This window comes from Zootoca vivipara, chromosome 12 (genome assembly GCF_963506605.1).
Source record: "Zootoca vivipara chromosome 12, rZooViv1.1, whole genome shotgun sequence".
Lineage (NCBI taxonomy): Eukaryota > Metazoa > Chordata > Lepidosauria > Squamata > Lacertidae > Zootoca > Zootoca vivipara.
This window is the reverse complement of record NC_083287.1, coordinates 20,614,498-20,636,566: the sequence shown is the minus strand read 5'-3', so window position 1 is coordinate 20,636,566 and position 22,069 is coordinate 20,614,498. Positions and strand designations below refer to the sequence as shown.

Below are 22,069 nucleotides of genomic sequence, written 5' to 3'. Positions count from 1 at the left end.
AGTTGTCTAGCATCTGATGCAGGTCATAATCTTACCCTATTACTGTATCAGTAGCATCGGACTAAAACATAGATTCTAAAAGTCAAAATCATCTTCCTAAGAGCCAACTTAAAAAACAAAAAGCCGAACTGCAAAAATTTGTGATTTTTCTGTTAGTAGGAATCTTAAACAGAATAAATTAATAACAAGTCTACATTCATAGACAACAAATAACTATGTAGTGAATATGAGGAGAAAAAAAAAATTCTGCCAAGATTAAATCTACAGTCAAAATTTATCTGAGTATCTGGAAGTCCCAAGATTAGGATTATTAAATTATAATGATAACCAACAGCCTAAACAGCAACTGTAAATTATCAATTATTTTTGCTCTGGTTTATTATGAGTGAGTTGGTGTTGCATTTGAGGGACCGGATGGATGCTTGCAGAATCATTCTCAAGTGCATTCATGTATTCCTGTTAGAGGAGACCCACAGCATGGCAATGGGTGATGGTTCCTTGCATTCACACAAAGAAAAGCCAGAAGCTTTATATATATATTTCTGAACATAAGAGTGAAGAGTCATAGTTTAGTGGCAGAGCATCTGCTTTCCATGCAGAAAGCCCCAGGTTCACTTCCCAGCATCTCCTGGGAGCACTGGAAAAGACTAGAGCCACAGCTGAAATCATGGAGCACATCAGTCAGTGTGAACAATATTTAGCTAGATGGAATTTATCTGGCTCAGTTTAAGGTAATCCCCTATGCTCCTGTAGGGGTGTTTCAAGAGGAAAATGCCTTTTGAACAGGAGTACCTTCCCATAAGGGACGCGGGTGACGCTGCGGTCTAAACCACAGAGCCTAGGGCTTGCTGATCAGAAGGTCGGCAGTTTGAATCCCTGTGATGGGGTGAGCTCTCATTGTTCGGTCCCAGCTCCTGCCAACCTAGCAGTTCGAAAGCACGTCAAAGTGCAAGTAGATAAATAGGTACCGCTCCGGCAGGAAGGTAAACAGCATTTCCATGCGCTGGTCTGGTTCACCAGAAGCGGCTTAGTCATGCTGGCCACATGACCCCGAAGCTGTACACCGGCTCCCTCGGCCAGTAAAGCGAGATGAGCGCCGCAACCCCAGAGTCGTCCATGACGGGACTGGACTTAATAGTCAGGGGTACCTTTACCTTTACCTTCCCATAAGGACTTCCTGTTCCTGTTCACTGACATCATACCGAAGATATACCAGAGCTCTCTTACTTTTGAGAAAAAGTGGAACTTCCCTGTGAAAGGAATGCTGACATTTTATCAGCTTGAAATTTTTAGTAGTAATTCAATTGACATGAATGGCATGGACACTGTTGACACCTGTGATCTTAAAAACCACACAAATTTATTTCATTACATGAACTAATAGTACCTGCTTTGATAGATATAATTTTACATGTACTGTGTATGTAAGCACTCATTTAACAGCAACTTCTATTTTTTGAAGCTCTAGCTATCTTTTAATGCATGTGTGAAATCCATATGACAGTGAACTAAAGGTCAGTTTTTGCATAAGTTTGCAAATTATTTTATCTATGTTGTTATTGTTAAACTGCTTTGTGATCTTTAAGACAAATCGATTAATAAAGGCAATTAAATAAATAAATATATAAATGTGCAACCAGACTCATTACTCCATGACTGAAGTGTCGAAGAAGGATGGAAGGAAGGGAGGGAGGGAGGTTTAAATAACTTGCAAAAACTCACAAGAAAAAGCTTAAAGACCAACATTTGAGCTACTTGCTGTAATACTTCAATAATTAAAATGAGCCACAAAGACAGTGTTTGACTGAGTTGCTGTGGTGTCTCAGGATACTCAAAAAATTGTGATGGCTGATAAAATGCCAATACTTTATAAATTACCCAGAACAGAATGGGCTGTGCTGTGGGTGGTAAAGTTTATGCCCCAGAAAACCAGATTTTGTTCTACCACAGGTATCTCATATTCATGAGAAAAATCTGTTTCCCCCCCCTCAGTGATGCCCCCTCACCCAAGTCAATTCTGGAACTAAATTGGAATAAAGGGTGGGGTTATTCCCCAGGCCATATTCATTTCTCACATGAAGGGGCAAACCAAAGACAAAGGAACTGAGGGGACTTAGACAAGGCGCCTGTTGCTGGGACACATGTTTTCCAGAATGGCCTTTTGCTGGGACACGTTTTTGAGAATGGCCTTTATATGGCATAAACCCTCAACTTCTAAACAAAGGCATTCATAGGGTCCCTTGTGCCCTTAGCAAGGAGTTGTATCGGCAATGCCCCAACTTTTACTGTGGTGCGAAAAGAACAGGAAGCTTCTCCCACATTTGATCTCGCCACGACAGCGGTGTGTCACCACACACATATACACCATACATTCCAGAGTCTGATTTTTGCACACACCCTTGGGCCTGGGCCCCCAGGGGGGCAGTTTCATCAATCCCTAAGTATGTGTCTGCTACTAAATGAGACTGTGGATGTTAGCATATTGTGTGCTTGACTATCCTTGTAGAATTTGGCTTGCCTTCAACTGCCTACTTTTGTTTTCTGGAATTATTGCTATGCATACTTTCCCCTCCAGCCTTAAATTGTGTTGTCCCCATCTCACAATTCACCATTACCTGTCAGGTCATTTCCCTGTATCTGTCTCTATAGCTGCCAGATCCCACACCTGACCCTACCCATATACTTGGGTACAATACTGTAATTATTTTGATATCTGATGTGATAGAGGCAGCACTATCAGAATGCTGAACATCTGTAATCTTGAGTGGGTAAATGGTGCATTCATGTGTCAATGGTGTGTGAGGTATATATGAATGATGCAAATCTCTGGGGTGTATGAAAATAACGCAAGAGAACGGAGTTCTTACCAGTTCTTGCAGGCCTCCACTTGCACACAAATGAATGACTGCCAAATACCAGTGTCCTGTCAATGATGTTCACACTCTTAACTGCTAAGTGAAAATTTAAAACAATGTCATCAAGTTGCCTCTCTCAGCAAAGTTTGGCTGCAAACAATTTATGTGAATTGTGCATTATTTAACTTGCCACTTAGTAGAAAATTGAACCAAACAAAATATGCACTCTTTGAAAAATGAAAGAGGTCTCCCTGAAAAGGAACAACACTATTAAGTATATCAAAGAAGATCAGACATAATGCTTATTATCATTAATGCTCCGGATGAAGGTTGTGGGACCAGACCATTTTAATACCTGTTCTTTCTCACAACTTAAAAGCTCACTAAACCCAAATAAAATATTTTTCTATTCTTCTGTTGCACACACAAGTTACAAAAATACTGGACAGCCAGTCACGTAATGTTTTAGAGTTCATCTAACAGCATGATTTCATTGCTGCCAACCTTTTTATATGTAGGTGGTGACAAAATGATTTTGGCTTAAAAACCCTTCAAAGATATTTGCAAATATATCTCTTTGCTTGTCAATAGATTTGCTCAATAACACAATTAAAAGCAGTGGCTGAGAGGAGCAATTGTTAAAAAAGGAAGAGAGAGAAAAGTCACTGTAAGCACATTAGGTGTGCATAGCAAAAGTTACATATTTCAAGAAGGGAATAGAGAGAAGTGAACTAGTATCAGCATCAAGCATCTGTTGCTGTAATGTATGTATAAAATGAGTGCCAGAACAAGAAGAGAATTTTATAGATCAACTGTTTGTCGAGTCGCCCACTGAACCAAGTCTTGAAATTACCGCATTCAGTGTGGCCATCTGTTTATTTTCACTAACAAAACTATGACCGTATCTTCAAGAGAAAAATTGTCAATATTTTAAAACACTAATATCACTACTGATTATTCATTCATGCCTCTTTCCTAATTTAGAAAAAAAATCTACATAATATGAACCTAAATAACTTCAAAAAGTAAATGCAGGCTTTCTCCAATGCAGGGAAAAACAGTATAAATTGGCTGCACACACCTATTTCTGAATATATGGTTACCTTAAAGAAGAAAGTTCATTCTCCTATATGGTGAGAGAAAATGCTCTTTTAACAATATTTGTTATCTTCTATTTGATGACAAGCAAGCACTTAGGGGTAGCTCACAGCTTTCTTTTTGCCACTTTTTTCACAAAGTATAATTTTCAACTTGCATGAAATGTGCAATTTGTGAGCCCATAATCTTAAACCACTGCAGATTTCCTGATCACTGAAGCACCAAAATGACACTTGCAAATCAAGGATTCATGGGCCTCTGAGACCAGTCCCAAACTGAAGAAAGCAGCCAAAAGTATCTCAACCTGCTTTGGGAAAGTAAATAATTGTCTAAGATCGTTTTAACATTTCATATTGCAAAATTTCACGGCTGAGAAGAAATTTGAACCAAAGTTTCCCACATGCAAATCCAATACTTTCATCTTTTGTATTACAGCTTTAGAAGACAGGGGAACCAAGGCATCTTAAATCCAGACATATTTATGTATGAAGAGTAATAAGCATCACTGCCACATACAGACACAAGTTCAGAAAAGAATAATGCCCCTGTCTCTAAAAGCTGATACCTCAGTGGGTTGTTTACCTAGTTGCAACTGCCACAGATTCCAATGAAACACATTCTAAAGTAGGGATCAGAGCCTAACTATAATATTTTCCTGGACTCTATAAAAGAATAATCAACATGTGTACAATGTTTCAAAGTTCTTATTCAGGAGAATAACCTGACTAAAGCAGACCACATACTAATAAAGTGCAACTTAATAAATCATGTGGAATCTTATTTTGTTCAAACCCTTACTAACTCCTAGCACCATCTGTTACCATCAAAACTATATGACAAGATATGATATATAATTAATAGGTAAACAACAATCTAATTAAAATGGACAAATACTCCATGTTCCTGCCATTTGGGAACTCTAATTACAGACTAAATTTTAAGCTTGAATTAAATATTTAAGCTGGAAAATTAACTTTCCTTCTCGAGCCTTGAATACATTAATACAGATATGTGAAGCGACTTCCTGATGGGAACTTAAACATGTAATTTAGTTTCATCAAAGCAGTTACTAATTGTTAAGCAGCAGTACCTTACCATATGTACACAATAGCTATTTAGAGCTGAAAAGGTGGTTTTAAAGCACCCCTCTGCAACCCTTTTCTGACATAAATATAAAATGTATATACAGCACAGCAGTTTACACTACACACTGAAAATAAATTACATGGAAACCTCAGAGTTCAATGCTCCTAGGTATTTATATGCACAAATATATCCAGAGAAACAAGCATACTTTTTTCCAATCAAGCCAGAACTTAAGTGGTCAGGTGCTAATTAAAACATCTCAACACTCAGACAACCATACACACGAAATTCGGACACAACAGCTAGTTCTCACCCAAATCACTCCAAATACATTTTTATTATGCATTATTTACAAAGGGACACATTGAATCCGACCTTAATGAAGTGGCAAAAAGAGAATCAGTCACCAAGGAAGGTGCCTGAAATACAGAAGGCAGGAAAAAATTATATTTAGATACGCAAGCCTCTCTGTCACTTGTCAACCACAGTAACAGTGGTAGATTATTAGAAGAGGTAAGTGTTCTATCCAGGTTTATCCTGCATGTGGCACATTTTCCATGCAACTTAACTGGGACACTGGTAAATCACATTTAGTTGTACCCAGGACAACTGGAAATTCTGAAATGTATGGGAGCTATGTAAGATTACAGTTCTAATTAGACTCTTAAGTACTATATAAGAAGCAACAGTTATGAGAGAGAGGAGGAAGAGAGCTTCCCCTATTTTGCATATATGCACTAAAAAGAAATATTAGCACTGAAAAGTACCTCTTTCAGTTCAGTTTCTCTGTTTATTGGATAGAAGCTGGAGTGTAATACCCATGATATTTTAGCTCCAAAGCCTATACCTCTACACCCATCCTATCATTCCAGGCACAGTTAACTGGTTGTTCACTGCCATCTAGGACCAAAACTCCAACTTAATGTGAACCATTATTACCAGTAGCCAATTGGAACCAAACCTATGCCGCTTGGTTTTGCCTTAGCATGCTGAGTGCTGGAGCGGCAACAGTTTCACCAGCGATATACCACTGAGTGAAGCTGTTGCCGTGGTCTGCCCCTCATACCAGTCCTGGGCGACACACTGATATATCGGCCAGGCCTAATTTGGCACAACGTACTATTAGGTGGTGCTGTGGGTAGCCACTGAGTCTAGGGCTTGCCGACCAGAAGGTCGGCGGTTCGAATCCCCGTGATGGGGGGAGCTCCCGTTGCTCAGTCCCTGCTCCTGCCAACCTAGCAATTCGAAAGCACGTCAAAGTACAAGCAGATAAATAGGTACCACTCCAGCAGGAAGGTAAACGGCATTTCCGTGCGCTGCTCTGGTTTACCAGACGCGGCTTAGTCATGCTGGCCACATGACCTGGAAGCAGTACGCCGGCTCCCTTGGCCAAAAAAGCAAGATGAGCACCGCAAACCCAGAGTCATCCGCGACTGGACCTAATGGTCAGGGGTCCCTTTACCTTTACTATTAGGGCAGAGGAGAAAACCCATACTGAATCTATAAGAATAGTGACATGTGACCAAAGGTGCGTATAATCAGCTCCAACACTCTTAAAAACATTGGATCAAACAGCAACGAGACCACTATAAAAGGTAGGTGTGGAAAGGCCCATAGTCGACAACAACTGCAAAGCACCACATTGGCTATCCCAGTATAGAAATTCAGTTACAGTAAACTGAGTCACAAAACAACACCCTGATATTTTATGATATGGTGGTATAGAAATACAGGGGTGACAACACAAGTTGTTGTGTGCCTGACTGACTTCTGAGTATACTTTTAAGGTAATATTACGTTTGGTTTCTATTGCTGGCTGATATAAAGTCTCAGTCACAATATCCCATGGTGTTAGGAGATGGATTCTAAGAGTTTAAAGCTGCAAAGCTCTTAAAAACTGTAACTGACATTTTGCCACTGTTTACCACAATCATTTGGCATCATAAAAAATGACGTATTGAGCTAGATGACTTGACATTTTATTGAGATATTAGGCTGTAATAATTTTTTTAAAAAAACTTAACTCGCTTGGTTGCTTTGTCCTGATTGTTTGACAACATTGAGCTCCCACTGAGCTATATAGTTCTGTTGGTGATAAAATATTAGTTTCTTCCTAATTTCAGCAGTTAGTGAGGTATTTTTTGCCTAAAGTAAAGCTAACATTGCTTAAACAAAATGTAACTATGTTGGTCCATAAGACAAAATTCCAAAATCCATAGCTGGGCTGTATTATCTTTATTGGGATCAACCAAATTATCAAAAATGCCACAAAAGTATGACAAGCTACCCTCCAGAACTCTTCATGAGACAAGATGTCCCCTTCCCTCCCTACTTTGTGTAACTTCTTGCAATACAAAGAGTTATTGAGAATTTGAAAGCTTACCACACTTTTGTGACTCTTTGGTTGGTTCCAATAAAGGTAAAAGGTAAAGGTAAAGGGACCCTTGAGCATTAGATCCAGTCATGACCGACTCTGGGGTTGCGGTGCTCATCTCGCGTTATTGGCCGAGGGAGCCAGCGTACAGCTTCGGGGTCATGTGGCCAGCGTGACAAAGTCACTCCTGGCGAACCAGAGCAGCACAAGGAAACGCCATTTACCTTCCCGCTGTATTTATCTACTTGCAGTTTGACGTGCTTTCGAACTGCTAGGTGGGCAGGAGCTGGGACCAAGCAATGGGAGCTCACCCCGTTGCGGGGATTTGAACTGCTGACCTTTTGATCGGCAAGCCCTAGGCTCTGTGGTTTAACCCACAGTGCCACCCACGTCCCTTCCAATAAAGGTACTCTGAATTTAATTTATTGATCAAAAACTGGCAGTTTCACTAAAACCTAATTTCTTTCTTTTCTGTTTTTGCAACTAACTCAATGGACCCAATAAATATGTAGTTAAATTGAAAGGTGTTTTGTTTGTTTGTTTGTTTTGTCATATGTTTCTAAACAACAAGTTTACCAGTATTTGCTGGTTAAATGAGTGAAAATAAATACTGTTATAATGACATCTCCCGTCTCTTCTCCCTATAACATGACATTTTTTAAAATCACAGGCTTAGGTTGCATTCCAGGCAGCTCCTTAACACATATTTCCAGGCTGAAGCATATGCAGCTAGGTTTTTCTCTTTCATTTGTGGATTATATAGAAAATTAGATTTTTCTTTAACTCTACTAATAAACTGCTGCCACCATGTATAAATTTTATGAAACAAACAAACAAACAAACCTTTTTTTAAAAAAGCCTCCCTTAATTTTGCCTCTTTTTATGGTAGGCTAGTTAACATAGCATAGGCATGAGATAGACCCCCAAGTGAAACAGAGCTTAAACACAACCAAGAAGACCTTTATTATTAATATATGCAAGAACAGAATTAATTTATACGAGCAAAAACAGGATTAAATTAAAGATTTCAGGATAATATTCTGATGTATACTAAAATGTTGGAACTTCAGAAGTTATGGCTTATTTAAACATAGCATAGTTACGAAATAATATGGAATTCACAGTTGTTATGTAAACTTCACCACCAATAAGTTTAGTCCTTTTTAAGGCCCTGATCAATGTGAATAGAATTGATAACCTACTTTCACAATTGTAAGGCCCCATACATTGCAACCTTTTTGCAGAGGTCCAATGCCTATTAAAGTTTACCTCATGTTTCATGTCAAACTGAAGTACTGAGCCATAGTTCAAAACATGAAACACCTATCGCCGTTATATTAAAATATAATTTCTTCACAATATATAATTACACCCCACAACATAAATAGCCCAGCAAAATTAATTTTGGGTGTGTGTGTGAGAGAGAGACTTCTATGTGTAGAAGTGTCACTAAGACCCGCCCCCATATCAAAAAGAAAAAGATCTTGGGAATATTGACACCTTGCGTATACATTTTTGGATAAACTCAGCGGCTTTTAAACATGTCAATGTTTCAGTATCAATCATTCCTAACTTTCCCAGCCATGGGGATCAACCCAGTGAGCACCAGTCTATTCAAATGCATTCAAGCTTGGTTCATTTAGCAGGATCAAGTCATTAGAACATAAACTCTTGACTTTTTGCAATTGGGATAACATCAAATTCTTCACACTACAGACAATATGAACCGCAACTGCCTTCTACCACATGGTATCTCATTTGCAACAACACCAATTAAAACATACTTGGAAGCATCCACATGGAATTAAAAATACATGGTATATAGCTTGATGTATTTTTGTGTTTTGAATGGTATAAAATGTTAAGCATGTGGCATGCCGTGTGCGTTGTGTAAAAGCAACACTTTGACCATAAACCTAGGGCATTCTGCGCCTTCAATCAAACCATTGCAATTAATATGAAATTCTAAATACAGAATATAATGCCACATAAATACTATAACAGCCAAGTCCTGTCTAAGAAGCCATATGTTTTTCCCCATTGTTCAAAAAAAGGAGATGACTTCCCGTCACTTATGTTTCTGATTAGCAAGGTGATTTATGCCACAATCACTAAAAATGCCAGCAAGTGAATGAGAAAATGCATAGTGACTGCACCAGATGTGCACAATAAACAGGAATCCCATTGTAATCTCTGGTACTTAGTTTATATGAAGGTAATGTAAGAAACACTCTTGGATATGGCAAAGTCACTTTTTTTAACATTTGACTATAAATGATATGAAATAAATTGTGTGTTTTATACTTTATGGCATGCATACATTGATAAATTAGGTACAGTTTTGTATCCCGACTTATCTTCAAGACAAACCTGGCTAAGATCATGGGGATTAATTGCTTCAGAAGTGTGAAATGCAGCTTTTCCATTCTTTTCTGCACACTCAGTGAAGAAACAATGATTAATCACTGTTTAACTATTCTCTTGAGGATCTACAAGATTGCCAAAGCAGGATTTATCCTCATAAATCCAAAAAAACAGAGGTTTAGATTTGCTGCCAACAACTGAACGAACATGAACTTAAAGCCATTCGTTATCAGATTAAAACCATGTCAAGGCTTTAGAACCCTACAAGCACAAAATTCTCTTTAAATCTCCCACTAAACAATGGGGATTGCATTATCAAATCAAATATTAAAAATAGGTATTTCAATATTGGAACATATACCTTGAAAAAATGTTCCTCTAAAATAAAGCTTTATACCAACAAAGGCCCGAAACCCAGCTTAATAGACCCAAAATAATAGTAAAAGGGTAGGGGCAGAATACAGTTTCCAGTACCAGCATAAACAAATGCTAGTGCAGCTGAAATTGTGTCATTTCTACTTTTCTTTTTCTTTGTTCTTTTTACAAGTATCAATTATCCTGAAACCAGAAAGCACAAGCTTTCTGCTATTGATACTAAAAGCGAAAAATCAAATCTATTTCAGAAATAGCAGAAAGCATATTTTTCACACTTATGAAAACAAAAACAGTTACTGTTTCCAAATATTAAAAAGGTGAACTGAAATAACAAATGGTGTATTTAATCACATTTGCTTATGGTTCAAAATGTCAGCTGACAGCATTTGTAGAGAACTGACTGAGAAGACTGGAGAGACCTATGATATCTTGATGAAACGGGGTACTGGTAGAATGAGCAGGTGCAAAAAGAGAGAAATGGGTGTGGGAGGAGAAAACCGGGGCCTGTTATATTTGTCCAATTTTGCACTTAAGTTTCTTAGAGATGTTCAATGTTTTACAGTTTTTTATGCATGTGGAAAATGGCTTATTAGCACCAGTGGGAGGCATGGTAAGGTTACCCTGCTCAACTGACCTCTGTCTTACTGAGTAACTGCAGCACATCAAGATAAGGTCAGTGGAGTGCAAACGCACCAGCAGAAATACTGGACTGGCTCTGCATCCCTCAGCCTGATACAAGTCAGTTAAGTGGTGAAGCCCCACCAGACTGTCTGCTACTGTTTGTTGGGGAAGGAGAGAGATGGAATAACTAATTAAGATAGGAGAAAGGAGGGGTATAGCAGGGAGAAAGTCATAGTCATTCGTAATTTATTTATATACCACACTTTATATAGATACATTGGACCATACATTGCGCTATAGAAAATGGGCAATATAAGTACAGTATATTGTCATAGGGCTGGGGGTTAGTCTATATGTCAGCCTTGAATTCCACTCCAAGCCTGTGGTTTTATATCTGTAAGGTAAGATTCTGTAGAAAAAAAGAGGCTGCTAAAGTTTTCAATCAAGGCTCTCTGTTAAGGTAAGGACCCTAGCCAGGTTTGTTAAGTATCTCTTTGCATGGGGAAAAGGCCTTCCCACCCTTTGCTGGTGGTAGGTGATGTCATGGTGAGTGTAACAAACTACAAACTTATAGCAGTCTCGTGTAGAACCTGGACTGGAAGACTCAGAGGCCACATCTGCTCTGTGTGCTGAAACCTAAGCAGGACACAAGATCTGTTTGGAATGTTAATACTATGGGCCCTTCCATCTAACACTCAACCTGTATAAGCGTGCAAATAGAACCATGCATCACATAGACACCACCATCTTCAGTGACCTTCACTAGAAGGAAACCAAGGTAAGTTTCAGGACACTTGAAATCATTTAAAATCACTAAGTGGTATACAGTAAAGATGCATTAAAATTACATTACAACAGCTACCAATAGGCTAGGGCAGACATAGAATTAACAATGAACTGGTACTAATGGACAGCAAAGCCTGTGAAAATAGATGAGGTTTTGGCAAGCAAAAAAACTGCTTGCTATTCCAAAACAATGACGGTGTTAATAATTGCCTTAGTTCAGAATTCCACAGAAACAGTAAGACAACTGAAATGGCCCCTACCCCCTTTTTTGCCATGAGGACAAATATTTGTAGGTTGTAGCATAGCAACATGGTGTTCATCAGGTGCTTATTGACCAGGTAGATCAATATGGAAGAAGGCACGATCTCCAATATCCTGATCTCGCATTGCTTGGGACAGAACTAAAATCTTAAATCTAGCACTTCAAAGAGCCAGTGAGCTCTTTTAAGAGTCATGTGAGAGTGGTTTGGGGGTTATAGGTGGGTATTTTATTACTTTTAATTGTATTATGTTTGTATATCCTCCGAACTGTCCTTTAATGTTCTGGAGAATGGCAGAATGCCCACACAACAACCTAGTCACTGCAATTTGCACTAGCTGCTGCTTATGGACCAGTCTTAAGGGCAGCCCCACACAGAATTTACTTTAACAGTCCAATCTGGAGGTTACCAATCCATGAGATATAGTGGGAAAGCTATCCTTGTTTAGGAATAAATGACATATAAGCTGAAGTTGGTAAAAGATGCTCCTAGCCATCATCACCACCGGGTCCTCCAGTGAAAAAAGCTAACCAACAGACTGAAACTGACACGGGTATAAATAACAGAGGATTCCCTCACCCCGGTATTGCTCCCCTTTATTACATAGCCCAACAAGACAATAACCAAAACCCACTGACAGCACACAAATCAATATGGCTCATTTGACCCAACAATTCCCCCTCCCAAATAAACTTCACTGCAGCCAACTAAAGACAAGCAACCACACCCTGCCCCCCCCAACCTCTCTCAATGCCAACGAAACACAATAAATGAATAGAAAGGGAACCTACCCAAGTGGCGCTGATACAAAACCTCAGACATACACTAAGCAAAAGAATGTAAGCTTCACCACCCCTCCTCCCTTCTCTTCTTCCCCAACCTTATACTGATATTACCCACAACATTAATGTCTTTCACCACAAATTGTTGAATCTGTAGTTATGGGTGGAAGGGAGGTCAGGTGGTATGGTGGTATATACGCCATGGTATATACGCTGTGCTGTTATATTGTGAGGGGAATAGTGGTTGTATGAGGTACTTTTTTATTTTCTTTACATTGCAATGTAGTTGAAGCAAAATTCCAAGTATGGTTGATACTTGGCCAATAAATTATTCTATTCTATGTAACTGATCAGTAGAAATTATTCTATTATTCTAAGTCTCAAGTCTGCTTCCTAGCCATTTAAACAGCCCTCACCTAGGGCCTTACCCTTGTCAGGTTCCCCACCCACCCACAGTTGGTTCAAGTTAATAGTCAAGGTCCGGAATTTCCTGTGGCTACGGCGGTTGCCATTTTATGGGGCCAGGTAGGAATTTGTCCACCAGGCAAATGGGCTCCAACCCAGTGGTTTTGCCTACCTCATAGCAATAGTCACAACTGGGTTGGGCATTGGGGCAATCCTTTGTCTTAGATGGAGGGGAGGTTGTAATCTCCGCCTACCCCTCCAAACGCTAGGGTATTTCGTTAAAGGGATCTGGGTGGTCATGTCTGCATGCCCAGGCGGGGCCAGGGCCGAAGACACTCCCCCAGATGGCGGTCCCTTCAGGGGTCACCCTATTTGATGTAAGTACTAGGCCTCCCCACTTGGACTGGCCTACACGTCACTTCCGGTGCGTGGGCAGGAAGTATTTCAATTGCCCCATGCCCAAGCCAAACCTCTTTCATCTGTATTCAATAAAGTTGTGGCCTATTTCGATCCAAACCAGTCTTGGTAGTCTCTTATTTGTCTGGTGTCAGGGTCTGAGGAACACGATGCCTAGGCCTGCAATTGAGTTCAGATGTCATATTTGCAGTCTACTGTACAGGTCCATTAGAAAGTTCTGACTAGTTTGTGAATTTGGATGGTTGGCTTCAGTCATGCCTTTCTGAAAAGAGAAGGGTTCCTTCCAAACACTGATGGGACTCTGAACCAGTCTCTTATAGCAAGGAGACCACAAAAGCTTACAGCCTTTAAGATACTGCAGGACTCTTTGTTCTTCTGCAACAGTATAATATAGCTGCTGCTGCTCTCTCTCTCTCTATATATATGCTCATACACACACACCCCAACATCAACAACATATACATATAAAAGTTATTGTCAGTTATAAGTTACTGTTACCAAGGGACTGGAATAATTTATGTAACATCTGTTTTCATATTTTTTCTAATTAACATAAATATTTAACGCATAAATGCTCAGGCCACTTCTTTTGCTACTGATTCCCCACCACCACCACCTTTAAAGAAAAAAAGTCTGTACTAAAAATAGGCAGGCTCTGATATTTAACTTGAAACATCCTTAGATGTGCAAGAAACAAAACATTCCTGTAGAAATGTAGTTAATGTCAGCTGGAACAGTGGAAGGAATATGCCAAAAATATCAATAGTACCTAATGTATATCCTAAATAAGAGTGTGCACAAGCGATTTCGGAATGTACGGTAATAGTAATTAATATATTGAACAGTATCCAATGCAAGGAATTATGAACCAAGAGGAATGTGCAGACTTAATGTCCAAAACTCATGCCTCACAAAGTTTAGTAGGTTTTTCTGCACTGCCATAAGATGTAGGGATTTTTACTAACTCTGTAATTGCTGTGCTGTCTTTTAGTCTCCTAAATACGAAAGCCTACAACTTAGGTGTCTTATGAACCCTAGATATTCCTAGTTCAAATCTTACATTGGCTATAAACTTAGTGGACTCCTCCAGAAGATCTCTTTAGAAGATGCCTTATACCAAGTCAGGCCACTGGTCCATCTTGTTCAATACTGCCTGCACTGACTGGAAGTGGATCTCCAGGGTTTCAGAGAGTAAACTCTACCAGCCCCACCTGGAGATGCCAGTGATTTAACCTGAGACCTTCTGCATACAAAGCAGATGCTCTACATATGAGCTATGGCCCTCTTCCATGAAATGGAAATTCTTCATCATTCATCCAGCAACTCTTGCTCCTCTAAATGTACCCAGGACTTCTTCACCCTCATTACCATAAAAGATAACTGGCAAAGTTGGAATGCTTCATAATATAACAAAAGATATAGAAGTCTCCATCCTACTCCACTCGCTTTTCTGAAATACAATTTCATAAGAAGACAAGGAGGTTTTCCCTGGAAAACCAACTTGTTGATCTTCCCTTTGCCATGATCGTAACATTCTCCAGTGGAGGATGATTGTGAGGACCTGGAAAAGCAACAGAAAACGAGGTAGCAGCTTCAGTTACATTTTAGTAAATTGTCTCAAAACAGGTAATTTCAATTTATGGCCAACATTTATCCTTGGACATTTACCTGAGTTTAGTTTAAATAGCTTTCTAAGTGTTCTAGGAAAATTCATTTTCATTTTGTTTCATTTCATTGGTTTAAAGCAATTTTGCTTTTGTTTTAAAGCAATTATGTTGCACTAGGGTGACAAGAGCACTTTAAACTTAAAGTTCTGGTATGTGCTTTAATGCCAGCCTTAAATAGTGATCGTCTGGAGACACCCAGCATATGGCACCAGGTAATCCACTATTTTCTCTCTCACACACATACATACACAAATTCAATATAGAGACAGTAATACTGACCTACATTATGGGGCTATTGCAAGGATTATTGTGATAAAGTATGCAAAATGCTTTGAAAACATGAAATGCTCCACATAAAAAGTATCATCATCATTATCAGGTAAACAGCTCATATCATTATAGAGTACTCTACCCAGCACAGGAAGAGGCCAGGTATGACAACAGAAAAAATCCATTATAGATAACCACCATTTTTTAAAAAAAACATAGTTCATCTTAACTTTCTTCATAATGCCAATACCATGAGCAGTGCCTATTGTGAGTAATATGGGCATTAGCATAAAATAGTTGCAATGAAAAGAGAAAACTCAGAATAAAAGATTAAAAGGATAATAATCTTTAGCAGTGAGTTATTGTTTAAAAGTTGTGTTCCAAGTAATAGTGTGCTATAATGGTGTTAAGTATATTTAATTTCCAACAAAAATAAAGCATGTTTGGCTTGCATTTCTAAATTGCATATAAGCTGTTAGAATCAGGAAACAGCTTAAACCTAGCTTAGAACATGTGTTTGCATGGCCTGATACAAACCTTTTCTATTTGAAATCTATTAGCAGAAGTACAGTTATCACTGACCCTACAGGTTTTAAATATTAGTTATGTTCTTGTAAATCAGATAATTTTCTGGCTTTATTAGCAACAGAATGTCACTGTTCTCTCTCATATATTTAGTATTTTTCTTAAATAACAAGCTATATTTCTTCACATTTGATTGACATAAGATTCACTATATTCAGGGGAGAACGAGGAACTAGTAAACAACATTGCTCCAGCTCAGCATTCAAATGGGTTTGACTGCCCTGTTTTGGAAAACTGTTATGAACAAGGTATTCCATATCCTATCATTTCAAGGAATAGACATACATTTCAAGGAATAGACAATGTACTATACTATTTTGAGAAGCGATATATGTTCAAGAAACCTGCTGCTCAGTGAGAAAGGGGTCAAGCATTCAACAGTATTCCAAAAGAAAACTAGCAAAGGTTTAGGGCTTTGTGAGAGTTCAGTGCAACTACTGACAAAGTGCCTGTCAAGGGCCCAGGGTAAGAGAGAGACGGTGTGTGTGTGTGTGTGTGTGTGTGTGTGTGTGTGTGTGTGTGTGTAGCTTTTGACTTAAGAGACTGTGGAGACAATGGTAACATTGCAGTGGGACTCAGAAAAAAGGTCAGGAAATAGATTTTTAAGAAAGAAGTATATCATTAGCTAAAAAGGTAAAGGTAAAGGACCCATGACAGTTAAGTCCAGTCGTGAATGACTCTGGGGTTGCAGCACTCATCTCGCTTTACTGGCCGAGGGAGCCGATGTTTGTCTGCAGACAGTTTTTCCAAGTCATCTGGCGAAACCAGAGCAGCGCACGGAAACGCCGTTTACCTTCCTGCTGGAGTGGTACCTATTTATCTACTTGCACTGTCATGCTTGCAAACTGGAAAGGGGCAGTAGTTTAAGGGAATGCAGGTGAGCATCAATCACAAACATCAAAAGGTAGGGAAGGGAAGATTTACTTGTAAAATGTGGGTAGAACTCAGGAGGGGACGGGGCATTCAAGGAATCAATAGAATTTCAGAGCAATTATGTTTTGTGTGCAAAAACGTACAAAAGAATATGGAGAGGCAGTCCAAGGCAAAACCAAATTGTCTTTGACTTGATTAATAAGGGCTGGCAGGCTTTTCTGGATTCTGCAATGGTATTATACCTCGTGCACAGTGCCCCTTCATCTTTAAGGCTCAATCATTAAATCCAGAGGAAAGTAGGGTACTTATGCTTTCAGCAGTCTCTTGTTAACTGAACATGAGTGTGTGGGGATAACAATGCCCTTGTACATATCACTGCAGGGCACTTACATCTAATTTTGCCAGGCATAGACAACATCCAGGCCTGCTCCGGTCTCCCCCTACTCTCCAGTTTTACATGTTATATCATTTATCTTAGGACTTTAAAAATGTAAATCTCTTTGGGTGCCTTGGCAGAAAGGCAGTGGAGAAATGCAATGAAGAGCACTCCCAAAGCATCATCCCCTGGAAACGACCATCCAAACGGGACCAGAACAACCACAAAGCAGTGCTACCTACCCCTAACTTGGGCAGCTGCTCCAGAAGGATACAATGGTCAATGGTACTGAAAACAGCTGAGAGGTCAAGGAAAATTGACATGGACACATTTCCCCTACCTTTTCCCCAAAAGAGGTCATTATGCAGGGCAATCAAAGCAGTTCCTGTGCCCAAACCCCAACTGAAATGGATCTAGGAAATCAGTTTCCTCCGAGAGTGCCTAGATCTGGTCCATGACCATTCGCTTAAAAATCTTGCCCAAGAAGGGCAGACAGGCAACTGACTGGTAATTAGATTTGGGGGGGGGGGGCTTGCACATGGCACAGTCACTGCCTGTGCTGTGGGCCCCTTACCTAGTTTGCCTCACCTCCCATACCATACCTCTCCCTGCCCAGAACCACTGTGATTGGCCCCCTTTCTCTCCCCAGTTCCTTTCCTCCCAGATACATCTTCCCTCCCTCCATAAAAACAAGGAGCAAGGCTAGAAGGAGAGAGGTGGTAGCTGTAGGTGTTGGATTGATTCCTCTCCCCGCCCCCTTCCCCTGTTCACCTTCCTGCCACAAACAGAAGTCTCTTGGTTCCAGGGCCAAACCTCTGGCCTGCAGATGGGAACTTCTGTACTCTCTGGCCTTCAGAAATGTAGAAGGCGCCCGGCATAGCTGCCAAGTTTTCCCTTTTCTCACGAGGAAGCCTATTCAGCATAAAGGAATTTCCCTTAAAAAAAGGGAGAACTTGGCAGCTATGGCGCCCGGTTCCTTGGGCCCAGGAAAAGGTGCCTGTGAGGGTCCTGGCTGTGCTTCTAGAGCCCCTGCTAATGTAGAATCTGATGTAGCGGGCTCCTGCCCATCAGCCTCAAGTTTGGTGGACCTATGGTCACCATCATCAGGCTCAAATTGAAGAATCTGGTTCGGGTCCTAAACTGGTGACTCTGCAGTCTTGGTTGCTACTAGACTCTGGGCTCATGACGCTCCTGTACTCAATAGTTTCATTGTGCCCTGGGTAAGGAGACTATTAGGTTAAAACTTCTTTTATACAATATTCTAGATTAGCTCCCTCCAATCTTATTCTTACGGTACTTCTAAAAGTAATTTGACAATAATTTTACCAATGCACTTTAAATAATCAGGCTGGAGATGTAGATGTTAGTTATTTGTGTTATAATAGCAACAGTTAACTTAAAGCTTAATATATAGCTCTTAAAATAAAATATATTGATTTAACATTAACTGTACTATATCATTTTTAGCTACGAAAGCGACATTAAACATTTGTTTAAAATAACCTTTACAGATAAATGTCAGTAAAAGATAACTGAAGGAATAAACTTCCTGTTTTCATCTGCTCTAAGGACATGAAATACAGGAAAAGTTTCTATGTTAATTTATCTTATACCTCTGAAATCTGCTAACCTAAAATTTTAGAATTATAAATTATGCTTTGCAAACAGGCGAATCTCTTCCTTTGAACCCTTAGCAGGAGAAATATTCCTATGTATGCTGCCCACTGCAATTCAATTTATTTCTATGCTAAGAAAATTATGTTGCCAGTATTTTCAGATACCCAAGTGTTTTATAACATAACATCTGGTAGATTATGTAGCCTGTACCAAAAATATACAATACTTTGCTACTACATTCCTTCATCACCGTTTGTAAAAGTCAATGTCACTGTTGTTGCAGCCATTTTATTTTAAGAAATAAGGTTTACAATATGGAGTCTGTTCCTGGCCCAAAAATCTGGGGTACAAACATGTTTATTTATTTCAGTGTCAAAGAGCAATGAAGAACGAGCCTGCTTTGCTGAGGTACAGAAAAAGTGTTCAGAGTATGCTGCATTAGTCTTTTGCTTGTCTTTTTATAGTAAAGTAATTTTATGGTATTTGTGTCACAATGAAGGACAGAGATAAGCCAACTGTTTAGATTCCTCTCCTTTATGTTATGGCTTTGATCACTAACAATGCTGCGTGAACAGCCAACAGAAGGCTGACATTTCATAAAATATGCAGTGATAAAAACTAATACTGTAGCATCTGGGAACGATATATAAAATGCAGAAATACACCTAATAACTGTGATCTTAAATTACAAGTAACGAAAAGCTAGCTTGGAAGCACACACATCAGAAAGATCAAGATTAAGGTTTTTGTGTGCTTCTGATCCTAAAAATGCTTAAAATATTAATCTCAAAATATAATCAATAATTTGCCACAATTCCTCAGGTGCCTGAGAAACCTGCTTAGAAGCGCGTCTATATATTTACATCTCAGCTGCTCCTAACTATACAGCTCTTATAAATTCTCTTAACCTTTTTCAGAAGTTTCCCATCTCAGAACTACAAATCATTTTTCTGAAGAGCTTTCTAATTTCTTTTCTATAGCAGAATATAAAAAAAAATCTTCAGACTGCATGGTTTACAGCCCAGTAAAATTAAATTCAAAGTCACATCTTAACATTTCACATGTGAAGAGCAGAATGAGGGTGTGCTACTCCATTGCAACGCCTTAAAAAATGGGATGAAGATGATGAAGTAGGTTGGGCCAGCCTATTGCCCCATGTCCCCTGCCCACCTCACTTACCTATGTCAGTGAGATCCAGCCCCACACATGGTCCAGCTCCTCTCCTACCCACAAAGCATGAGAGAACATAGCTTCTTTTAAGAAGGAGTGGGGCCTGGGTCACTGAGTGGTCTAACAGAGGTATAGGTCATTTGGTAAGCAATAGCTAGAGAGTAGCAACACAGATGAGAGAAACATGGGATGTACATAATGCTACAAAAAGCTTCTAAAATTACTCTTCTTAATTTGAACTTGCTTTTCAGAGGAGGTGAATGGATCACAAGCTTGTATTGCAAGTGTTAATGTGGATCAGGATACTGAAGCAAAAATATCTCATTGTTTATCATAATTTAGCACAAATTGCTATTTAACTTAAGACAATGAGTTGAATCCAATAGGACTACATTTTAATCAAAATGGGAGCAGGAAGCATTGTGCTGAGTCCACAGGAGCGCAGGGGGGACTCAGCTATAATACAATGGGGCCTTCCCAGCCTGTACTCCCCACTGAAGATTTGCTGTTATGGAATGCTGCAGGCTGGGGCACAGGGGGCAGCAGTAAGATGAGACAATTTGTAGAATTCAGGAGGGCTGCTTGCACATACAAAAGTACCCTCCTGTGCTTGCGCTGAATCAAAGTCATTATCTTAACTCAAGGCAGAAGCAAAATTATTAAATTACTCTACCTTTCCTCACAAGGAATTCAAATCAAAATTTGAGACAAATACAGTTCCGGAGGTCCGTTCTTAACCTGAAACTGTTCTTAACCTGAAGCACCACTTTAGCTAATGGGGCCTCCTGCTGCCGCCGCACTGCCAGAGCATGATTTCTGTTCTCATCCTGAAACCAAGTTCTTAACCCGAGGTACTATTTCTGGGTTAGCGGAGTTTGTAACCTGAAGCGTTTGTAACCCGAGGTACCACTGTATGTTTTTTACATGGAATAAAAACCACATCTGAATACGTTAATGGGAAGGGCAATCATGTGAATGGTTATTCTATACAAGTCTCACTGACTTCAACTTACCCTCAAGACAGTACTCCCCAAACTGTAGCCCTAGAACGCAAATCATTTGGACTTAGATCCTCATAAGTGTGTTCACAGCTAAAAACATTTTAAAAGAAGCTCTCAAATAAGAACATAGGAAGAGCAGGGTGACAGCAGGTTCTGATAAGATCTCTCAAAATCGTGTACTCTGCGAGATCTCACAGGATTTCTGTGGGTACTCATGAGATGTTGCTCGAAGCTGACGCCACTTCTCCACCAGCAGTAAGGCGCCCATGGGGGGACCACCTATTGGGCTTCCGCCACCCAAGGCATCTGCCTCACCCTGCCTCATGGGTGGGCCAACCCTGAAGAAGAACCTTGCTGGATCAGGCAATGGCCAGTCTGGCCCAGCATCCTGTTCTCACAGCGGCCCACTATATGCCCCTGGGAAGCCTAAAATCACAACAGCACTGTCCCCATTTGTGATTCACATCAGCAGGCATTCAGAGGAATACCATTTCTGACAATGGAGGCAGAACATAGCCATTGTGGATACAAACTCTCAACATAGTAAGTATAAATCTCTAAAACAGTCTTAATAAGTTATATAGGAAACTTTTCAAGGTTAACAAGTACGGAAAAATAAAACATAATACCCACAGCCTCCATTGCCTAAAAGGAGCAAAGTATTTTTAGTGATTTTTAGTGATCAGTAAAAAAAAATCCTCAACTGGTGCATGAGCAATTTTATTATGCATCCGAAAACTCCCAACAATAGTTGCATCTGTGGGAGGCAACTGTCCTTGTGCTGATAATTAGCATCTGAATTTAGGTAATTCGCTGCTACACTCACCTGCTTGTTATTCTTACCTTATTTTGATGCCACTTAATGGAGGCACACAAACTCCTTCTCATAGTTAACATCGACACTTAAAAAAAGAGAGACCCAACCTGTTTTAATAGGTGGGAAAGTATCAGAATCATTCTGCATCACCCGTTGGTCGAAAAATTACAGGTCTGAGAATAAACATATTGATATTCACAATGGCTTACTCCTAACATTTTATGTAAATTATGATTTTATATTTGCAAACAGTAATTCATAGTTCCTCTG

General features: G+C 39.6%; 1 protein-coding gene across 15 annotated transcripts in view; it reads right to left on the bottom strand.

Annotated features, from left to right (window-relative positions):
* Nucleotides 1–22,069, bottom strand: part of TBC1D5 (TBC1 domain family member 5) — a 247,358-nt gene that overhangs the window by 186,180 nt on the left and 39,109 nt on the right. The window contains exon 1 of one of the 15 annotated variants that reach the window (XM_035130414.2): nt 2,868–6,297. The exons of the other annotated variants lie outside the window; for them this stretch is intronic. The gene's annotated coding sequence lies outside the window, so the exon portion shown is untranslated. Of the gene's footprint in view, nt 1–2,867; nt 6,298–22,069 lie in introns of those variants that run through there. 15 annotated transcript variants of the gene reach the window in all.